General features: G+C 40.2%; 1 protein-coding gene and 1 non-coding gene across 2 annotated transcripts in view; both read left to right on the top strand.

Annotated features, from left to right (window-relative positions):
• The window catches only part of CDK19 (cyclin dependent kinase 19), a 189,294-nt gene that overhangs the window by 101,909 nt on the left and 76,921 nt on the right, over positions 1-10,464 (top strand). The gene's annotated exons all lie outside the window — the stretch shown is intronic.
• LOC111725747 lies at positions 4,533-4,642 on the top strand. The gene has a single exon (XR_002773736.1). It is a non-coding gene; the product is annotated as a U6 spliceosomal RNA (small nuclear RNA).

Below are 10,464 nucleotides of genomic sequence, written 5' to 3'. Positions count from 1 at the left end.
GATGATTTCTAATATAGACTATCACTCTACTTAGAATTTCAGAAGTTAAACATTTCTGTGGCTACAGGAATCTGCAAACTTAAGGCCAATGGAAATATGGCAATGTCATTGAAACACGTTGCTACATGTAGCATTACAGTTTTAATCACATTTACATCTAGGAGGACAATAAAATATACACTGAGTGATGTTTTAACTTGCATCCTTCATAATCTGGGCAAAACCCAGCACATTTATCACTTCAAAACCATTTGAAGATGGTTTTGTTTTGTGATTGCTTATTTCTATGGTTCTAATTCGGTAGCTATAATGGTGATGTGGAATGTTTGTGAAGCTGTATGAATCTAGTTAGGATATTACTTTCATGAATAATTTGGAATTTTGTATTTCTATAATTTTTGGCTGTAGTCTTTTATATTTCATTTTGCTTAGAGTCCATATTATGTGTCAAGTTCTGTTCCAGGCTCTGAAGAATAAACAATGAATAAAAACAGGGTTCTAGCCCTCAAGTGGTGGTAGGCTGGTCAGACAGACAATGACGCACCTAAAACCACCAGATATTACAAGTATATGATAGAAGCAAGTGGGGATATGGGAGTACCAATGAAAGAGTGACCTATTGTATTCTTTTTGAGACAGAGTCTTACTTTGTCACCTTTGGTAGAGTGCCATGGCGTCATAGCTCATAGAAACCTCCAACTTTTGAGGCACAATGCCTGGCTGTTTTTAGAGACGGGCTCTTGCTCTTGCTCTTGGTCAGGCTGGTCTCCAACTTGTGAGCTCAGGACAGTCCACCTGCCTTGGCCTAGGCTTACAGGTGTGAGCCACCATGCCTGGCCTGACCTATTGTATTTTGAAACAGAATGGGTAATGGGCAGCAAGAAACAAAAAGGAACCAGCAGGAAAAGGCTTTATGAAGGACTGCTTGAGCTGAAACTTTTTTTTTTTGGAGGCAAAAGTACCATGGCATCAACCTAGCTCACAGCAACCTCAAACTCCTGGGTTCCAGTGATCCTCCTGCCTCAGCCTCTCAAGTTGCAGTAACTGGGACTATAGGTACCCACTGCAATCCTGGCTAGTTTTTCTATTTTTTATAGAGATGGGGGTCTAACTTCTACTTGACTTGGTCTTGAACTCCTGAGCTCAAGCTCAAGCAGTCCTCCCACCTTGGCCTCCCCAGAGTGCTATTATTTAACAGGCCACTTTCACTATTTGAGCTGAATCTTGAAAATGAGCATTTGTAGGTTGAGGTAAAGATTTTCTGGAAACGAAGCAGCTATGGTAGGAGGCAAGATGATAGCCTGGGAAGCCCAGAGGTAGTTTGGTGTGGCCGGACGTAGGAGGCAAGCAAGAGGCCAGCCAGGGAGAAAACTGGAGAATCAGGTCAAGGAGCTTCAGTGTTGATACTGTGCAGAAATATTTTCAGGATAAGAAAAACTGCTGACGCAGTATCATTATTTTCTTTGATCCATTCTTTTAAAAAGCGCTTACAATCAGTAGATTCCGTAGATTTAGAATTGAGGTGTTCTGAACCATGGGAGTTTGTGTGAGATCATGGAGTTTTTTGTTGTTTTGTTTTTAAATGATGTAGGTCTTACTGTATTCTGTATTAATAGCTAAAACTAGCTTGCTGGCCCCTAATTTACAAATACCCTTCCTGAAGGGTCCCTCAGCTGCTTCTGCTTTGTTCCCCGCTTTAGTTCTGTCCCTCTTCCCCTTCTCACCACCGTACCCTCTGAGTCTTACTGTGTCTGATTGCCAGTGCTTCACAGACATCTTGAAGGAGTTTGAGGGCTTGGTGCCCGTAGCACAGTGGTTACAGAGCTGGCCACATGTACTGAGGCTGGCAGGTTCGAACCTGGCCAGGGCCTGCTAAACAACGACAGTTGCAACAAAAAAATAGCCAGACTTAGGTGCCTGTAGTTTCAGCTACTTGGGAGGCTGAGGCAAGAGAATCGCTTGAACCTAAGAGTTTGAGGTTGCTGTGAGCTGTGACGCCATTGCTCTCTACTGAGGGTGGCATAGTGAGACTCTGTCTCAGAAAAAAAAAAAGAAAGAAAGAATTTGAGAGTTTAGAATTAAAGGAAGATAAGAAGTTGGGAAAAAATACAATGGTTTGGTAGCTGATTTGCCATATTCACTTGCTTCTAAAGAGGCCATTCTGTTCTATTTCATAATCCTCTGTTTTTTGATTTATTTTTTTCCTACTCATTTAAAAAAATTCAAATCTTCAATGAATTAGGTATTCATTTGGGTTAAAATTAGCATATAATTCTAAGTAAGGTTACATGAAAGCTGAGCAGATGTTTGCTTTTTCTCTCTTTTCCATGGATTCTTCTTTCTCCTTCTTTTAAAAAATGTTGAAGTCAGGCTAGATGTGGTGGCTCACACCTATAATCCTAGTACTTGAGAGGCTGAGGCGGGTGGATTTGCTTGAGCTCAGGAGATAGAGACCGATCTAGGCAAAGGTTGAGACCCTGTCTCTACTAAAAATAAAATAGATAGCCAGGTGTTGTGGTGGGTGCTTGTAGTCCCAGCTACTCTGGAGGCTAAGGCAAGAGGATTGCTTGAGCCCAAGACTTTAAGGTTGCGGTGATTTATGATGACGCCATGACACTCAACCTAGGGCCACAGAGTGAAACTGTCTCAAAAAAAGATATGTCGGCTTGATGCCCATAGCTCAGTGGTTAGGCAGCTGGCCACATGCACGGGGGCTGGTAGGTTCCAATCTGGCCTGGGCCTGCTAAGCAAAAAAATAGCTAGGTGTCATGGTGGGCGCCTGTAGTCCCAGCTACTTGGGAAACTGAGGAAAGAGAATCGCTTGAGCCCAAGAGTTTGAGGTTGCTGTGAACTATGATGCCACTACACTCTATGGAGGGCGACAAAAAGAGACTTTGTCTCAAAAAAAAAAGAAAGAAAGAAAGAAAGAAAGAAAGAGACATGTTGAAGTCTCTCCCAGGGTAACAAAGCAAAACAATCCAAACCAACCTCCCCTTCCCCCCCAAGTCCTTGGTGCCTCTACGTTCATACCCAGGAGGTTTCTTCTCATCATTTACGTCATGGGCAGCCTGGCTTTTGTTGCAATTTGGCCTTGTTTCTACTTTCAGTTTAGTTCCAAAAGTATTTGTTAAATGCCCACGCATGGCTGGCCTTGTTCTCAGTGGAGTAGATAACAGTGAATAAGACAGTCATGTTATCTTTCTCCACGGAACCTATAGCTTCAGTGGTGAGAATAGTTCTTTCTGAGCTTCCTGAATACTTCAGTAGAGGTTGGCAGATCCAATAGATGGTTCTCTTCCTACTTGAAATCATTATCTGTTCTCTCTTCTGAGAGGATGAACACCTTTCTATGCTTCCACCATATCCTCCCTTGTGAGGACGCTTCTGCTTCTCTGAGCATACATCCCGAGTCTCAGCGATCTTCTTTCTCTTAAATGTTTTTTTTTTCCTAGACCTTTCAAGGTGTTTGTTTTCCAGAGTAGTTCTCTTCTGATTGCCCTTCTCGTCTTCTCTCATAAAATATTTCCTGGGCAATCTCTTCCTTTGCCTCTCAGATTCTTTACCTCTAGTGGAAGATTCTCTCCTGAGCTCCAGATCACGTAGCCACGATCACTACCTGTATGCCCTGAACATCTTGAACTCATCAGGTCTGATTCTAAAATCAACATTTCTCCCCACCTCAAAGCTGTAAAGCTTTCCTGTATTCTCTAAATTGCTCCATTATTTATTCAGTTGCTTGCTCCATCTTGGATCCTTTGCCCTCAGCCTATCAATTAGTAAATCCGATTGATTCTGTCCTGCCCTCTTTTTATCCACCCCTCCTTTCTCTTCTTGTCAGGTATTGTCCTCATTCCATCAATCTCTCTCTTAGGCATATTGTCCTCACTGCTTCCAGAATTCACCTGGTCCTGTGGTCCCTTAACTCCCGGGCACCTTAATTTACCTGAATTTATTTAGTTACGGAACTCATGTCCTAAACAGCTTTCGACTTCTGGCTTTTATGAGAACTTAAAAGATAACTGAAAGGATGTATTGATATTGAGTAATTCATAATATGGAATTATCATACATTTTACCCAATAGTATAACTTTGTATAAGAAAGGATATGTATAAAAAAAGGTAACAGGGCGGTGCCTGTGGCTCAGTGAGTAGGGCACTGGCCCCATATACCGAGGTTGGTGGGTTCAAACCCAGTCCCAACCAAACTGCAACAAAAAAATAGCCAGGCGTTGTGGTGGGCGCCTGTAGTCCCAGCTGCTTGGAAGGCTGAGGCAAGAGACGCACCTAAGCTCAAGAGCTTAGGGACACCCTAAGCATTCTACTGAGGGCGATAAAGAAAAAAAGAAAAAGATAACAGTACAAAGATCACTTGTTAAATTCCAAATGAGTAGTTTACATAATCCCCATAAGGATTTGGAAGAGTGAGAGATCATTAACGATAAAAGCCTGGAGTCACGTAAAGTTACTGTATAATAGACTTTGGAGACTCAGTGGAAAGGAGTGAGGGATTAGAAATTACTGTTGGTGCTTACTTCGGCAGCACAAAATTGGAGCTATAGTAAAATTGGACTGATACAGACAAGATTAGCATGGCCCCTGTGCAAGGTTGACATGCAAATTCATGAAGCATTCCGTATTTTTTTTTGGGGGGGGGTACAGTGTGTTGTTTCTATATACAGTTTGAAATACTTTCATCCAGCTGGTTAACATAGCCTTCATGTCATTTTCTTAGTTATTGTGTTAAGACATTTATATTCTACATTTAGAAAGACTCACATGTAACTCATAGGATAAACCATAGACGTGATCCCACCAATCGCCCTCCCTCTTTCCATCCTCCCCCTCCCCTCTGTATTTTTTAAAAAAGAAACTACCTTTTAGATGCAGTGTATACGGTGTGGGTCACAGGTACACTAAAAGCCCTGACTTTGCCTTTATACAACTCATTCATGTATCAAAAACTGCTTGTACCCTCTAAATCTATTGATAAAATTTTTTTTAAAAAAGATAAAAGAATAGTGACTCACACCTGCAATGCCAGCATTTTGGGAGGTCAACACGAGAGAATTATTTGAGGCCAGGAGTTTGAGACCAGCCTGGGCAACACAATGAGACTCTGTCCCTTCTAAAAAATAGAAAAATTAGCCGAGCATATTGGTAAGCACTTGTAGTCCAGTGACTCGTGAGACTGAGGCAGGAGGATTGCTTGAGCCCAGGAGTTTGAGGTTGCAGTGAGCTGTGATGATGCTGCTGTACTCCAGCCTGGGCAACAGAGCCAGACCCTGTTTCAAAAAAAAAAATAATTCAAAGTCTCACTATGTCACCCTTGGTAGAGTGCTGTGGCGTCACAGCTCACAGCAACCTCCAACTCTTGGGCTTAAATGATTCTCTTGCCCCAGTCTCCCAAGTAGCTGGGACTACAGGTGACCACCACAACATCTGGCTATTTTTTGGTTGCAGTTGTCATTGTTGTTTAGTTGGCCTGGGCCGGGTTCGAACCTGCCACCTTCAGTCTATTTGGCTGGTGCTGTAACCACTGTGCTATGGGCGCTGAGCCTCAAAATAATTTTTTTAAAAAGGATAAAGGCCTTAATGAATGGAAAGGAACAAAGGAAGTAAAAAGCAGATAAGGATTGGGGGAAGGTACGGGAGAAAAGGGAGGAAAAAATAATGTAAGGTAAATAATAAAAATACATGAAATTGGAGTTAGAGAAATTAGAAAAAAGTCAACAAGCTTTCTGTGGATGTTCTTACTGCATAATAGACAGTACATGGTTTGGTTGCCATAAAGTCTTTTGATTTCATGTTCTGTAATCCTTTAGTTTTACTTAATTCATTGACTGAACTGTTCCTAATCCTAGTTAAACATTTTGTAGTTGTCTTCCTTGATCAAATAAGTGATTGGGCAATAGATTGTATTTGTAAACAGAATAAACATATCCTTGAAATTAAAAAACAACAACAACAAAACCCCCTAGCATGGTAGCTGGGCGTTGTGGCTGGTGCCTGTGCTCCCAGCTACTTGGGAGGCTGAGGCAAGAGAATTACCTAAGCTCAGGAGTTGGAGGTTGCTGTGAGCTGTGTGACCCCATGGCACTCTACCAAGGGTGATAAAGTGAGACTCTGTCTCTACAAAAGAAAAACAAAAAGAACCCTAGCTTGGCTCAGCACCTATAGCTCAGTGGCTAGGGCGCCAGCCACATATACCAGAGCTGGCAGGTTTGAATCCAACCTGGGCCTGCCAAACAACAATGACAACTACAACCAAAAAATAGCTGGGCATTGCGGTGGGCACATGTAGTCCCAGCTACTTGGGAGGCTGAGGCAAGAGAAACACTTAAGTCCAAGAGTTTGAGGTTGCTCTGAGCTATGATGCCACGGCACTCTACCCAGGGCCACAGCTTGAGGCTCTGTCTCAACAAACAAACAAACAAAAAACCCCTCCACTTTAAAATACATGCCCTGCTTATTGTTATATTTGAATTATCTTTCTGTATCTTTCCAGGCAAGAAGAAGAGAACATGTGTAAATATTAGTTAAGGGTTTATTTTCATTATCAAGGTGAGAACTGATCGGTGATATGTTAAGAGGCAGAGTATATAGCACTTGGTGACTGAACACTGACCAATAAGGTTTTGAGGCTCGGCGCCTGTACCTTAGAAGCTAGGGCGCCAGCCACATGCACTGCAGGTGGCAGATTCGAACTTGGCCTGGGCCTGGCAAACAACAATGACAACTATAAGAACAAAATAGCTGGGCATTATGGCAGTGCCTGTAGTCCCAGCTACTTGGGAGGCTGAGGCAAGAGAATCACTTAAAACCCAGGAGTTTGAGGTTGCTGTGAGCTGTGACGACATGGCACTCTACCAACAGTGACATAGTGAAATGCTGTCTCAAAAAAAATTTTTTTGAGCCTATTTAATGATTAGGAAATACTGGAAATCATTGCAGGTGTAGTGGACGCTCTAGGAGGCAGAGGTGGGCAGATAAAATATCTTAGTCAGGAAGATGTAAACTTCTTATTGTAGATCTCCCTTGATTTCAGGTATCTCTCTGACCAAATATAAGGCAGAATGTAGAGTGCTGTGGAGAGAAAGAAACCAGATTGTTATAAAGTGGAAAAGAAAATAATTTTCATATAGTCATAGTATTAGTACAGAATCTTCTACAAGAGTGTTTTGAGCATTTTGATAAGGAAATGCTATAGCGTTTTCCATCTTAGCCTTCCTCTCTCTTAAGTTTTCTCTCTAGAGATTACAGGGAGTGGATTGCTTTGAAATTTTTACTTAAGTACCAAAACAACAACAGTAACAACTGCTGTTTGTCAGGAATTTATTCTTTGCCAGCCATACTACATAGATTTATTTCCTTTAGTGCTCATCACATTCTTGCAAATAGTGGTGGTCATAATGTGAGTAAAAGCTCTAATTTGTGAAATGCTTAATATGTTCCAAGCATTGTGTAATGCACTTAATCTACTTACATTCATGTATTCCTGTTTAGATGTTTGTGAGTAAACATCTTTATTCTTCCATGAGACTCACAAGGATTAAGCAATTTGCTTTATGTCATGCTGCTATTGTATCTATTTGCTTTGTTGTTTGAACGACATAAGCAAAATTTGCAATTTGCTTTATGTCATTCTGCTGTTGTATTGTATTGATTTGCTTTGAATTAATCCTGGAATAGAGGCAGATTATTATGGATGAAACCAGATGAGCCATGAGTTAAGTCAGGAATCAAACTCAGTCTCTGAATTCTAAAGTCTGTATTTTTTGCATTATGCCTCATGCCTCACTATCAGTTCTACTAGGTGGCAGTGGGAAACACTGACCTCCCTGGAGCTTATAGTAGTACCTCAGCAATGTCACTAAGTAAAATAAAGCAAAAAATTTAGAGCCACCGTGAACCGTGTGTGGGTTACTCTCTTTATAGGCCCCTTTTCAGAGTATGAGTGCCACCTGCTGGAGGGTTATATAATGCATCTCATGTGCTTGTAAAGATGAGCTTTCAAAAGCCCTGAGAAGGTATTTCAAGTGCCAATTCTCAAACTACCGTTTTAGTCTCACATTCAGAAATAAGTATTATTAATGCTGTAGTATATTTTCTGTTTTATAAACACCATTTTTATATTTTATAGTTTTCCTCTATTACATCATATTATAGCTTTATAATTTAAGTTTCTTCTCATCTGATCAAATACTTAATAGTATGTATATTTGAGACTTTAATATGTGGATATATCATAATTTACTTATCAGCTTTCTTACTACTGAACACTTAGATTGTTTAGGACTAAAAATCCTCTATTTTCCATAAAATACACTACTTCATTTACCTTCATTTCTGTAAGATGTGGGAGTAGGGGCATGATGCATCTTAAAAATCGTACTACTCAGTACTTTCTAGAATAAAATCATTGACACTGTTCTCAACAAGAGGAAAGACTGATGGTCAAATGAATTGTACATTTACTTACAGGAGATCAAACAAGAATAGAAAATTGGATTTACTTTGAGATGAGTGAGTTATTGAAGTATAAGAGAAATTTTCCATTTAAAATACCCTTGAAAAAGGAGTCAGGGACCCATGGGGCATCACCGACTTGGAGAACAGGAAGTGGGGAGTGAAAGGGGAAGAACGATGTGATGTGTGGATAAAAATACAAATGGCTTTTGGAATTTTAGCCTAATAGAAGGCTTCCCAAATTGAGTCAGGATCCTAAATAGTGCTTTAGAGAAAAATGTTTAGGATTCTAAGCTTAGATTATTATACGTTTAGGACAGTGAAAAGCAGGCACTTTTAATAATCACTTATGTGCCTTAAGGGAGATCATATGAAATATTGGCATGTTCATTGAATATTCTTCATTGAGGTGATGTTACTGTGCTGGCACAGAATCCTTTAGTGTGGGTCACGGGAAAATCGTGGTCGACTTAACGGCTCTTTATATATGATTAAAGCATATTTGTAGTTGCATGATGTCATGTTGAACAAATAGTTGCGAGACAAGAGATTAAACTCCTTAAATACAGTCATGACGGTCTCCTTTCCTTGGGTCCCTTCTTAAGTAACCACATGAAAAGCAGCTGAGATAATATAATAGTATCCTATTTTGGCAGGTAGATGTCTGAAAAGGGCTGTCTTTCAGTAGGTATATGTATATTTCTTTAAATTACACGAGTAATGCTCATTGTGGAAAACTTGTAAAATAGAAAAATAAAAAGAAAGAAATAAAAATCCCAAATAGTCAGGCAGTGCCTGTGGCTCAAAGGAGTAGGGCACCAGCTCCATATGCTGGAGGTGGTGGCTTCAAACCCAGCCCCGGCCAAAAACTGCAAAAAAAAAAAAAAGAAAGAAATATATATATATCTCCCAAATAGTCCCACTTTCAGAAATAAATATTATTGATACTTTAGTATATTTTCTGTTTTATAAACACTATTTCATATCTTAAAGCCTTCTATTACATAACAACATTATAGCTTTATAGTTTAAGTGTCTTTTCATCTGATCAAATACAGTATGTATATTCGAGACTTTAACATGTGGATATATTGTAATTTACCTATCAGCTTTCTTATTACTGAACACTTAGGTTGTTTACTGTTACTGATGATTTCTTCAGTAAATAGCAGAAAATTTTGTTGTAGGAAAGAGGGGTAGCAAATACATTCTTGGTGATATTTACCAAAAGCCTAGCCTTTCCTTAGTAAACTAGCCTTGAAAGTAACTACTGATTGGATTCATCTCTGCTTTAGTTAATCAGGTGTGTCCCCCTTAATCTCCTTTTCCTATGTGTTACTTTCTTCAGGATTTTGTAGCATTTAGTGCACTCACAGTCCTTTCAGTCCTTTCACTGGCTCATGGACTCTGCTCTTTGCTGTTCAGGTTACACTGCAGGTTGAATATTTTATCCTGAGGTCTTCAGAGCTGTTTTTGCTCTTCACATCAAGTCAGCACTCTTACACTTCTAGTAGAGTAGGTGCTAAATGAGAGAACTGCCTTTTTTTTTTTTTTAAAGGCCAGAAATAAATGTAGCTTGTGGAGAGTTAGTGTCTCTGGAATAAACATTTGAGATATTGTCTATTCAGTTTATTAAAAACAAAGTTATCCGAAACACCTTTTGAAAGAGAATAATTTATGAAAGGGTAGAACAATTTTATAAGGCTATAGGCCATTTACTGGTTTATTTTGTGAGTTAAGAACCAGTAAAGTGACTCCGTGCCTGTAGCACAGTGGTTAAGGCACCGCCCACATGTACTGAGGCTGGTGGCCTGGGCCAGCTACACAACAATGACAACTTCAACCAAAAAAAATAGCCGGGCGTTGTGGCAAGTGCCTGTAGTCCCAGCTACTTGGGAGGCTGAGGCAAGAGACTCCAACTCTTAAGCTCAAGAGTTGGATGTTGCTGTGAGCTGTGATGCCACGATACTCTACTGAGGGCAACATAGTGAGACTTT

The sequence above is a fragment of the Otolemur garnettii genome, unplaced genomic scaffold (genome assembly GCF_000181295.1).
Source record: "Otolemur garnettii isolate 467f Iridium unplaced genomic scaffold, OtoGar3 scaffold00002, whole genome shotgun sequence".
Classification (NCBI taxonomy): Eukaryota; Metazoa; Chordata; class Mammalia; order Primates; family Galagidae; genus Otolemur; species Otolemur garnettii.
The sequence above is the reverse complement of the archived record's forward strand: the minus strand, read 5'-3'. Positions and strand labels throughout refer to the sequence as shown.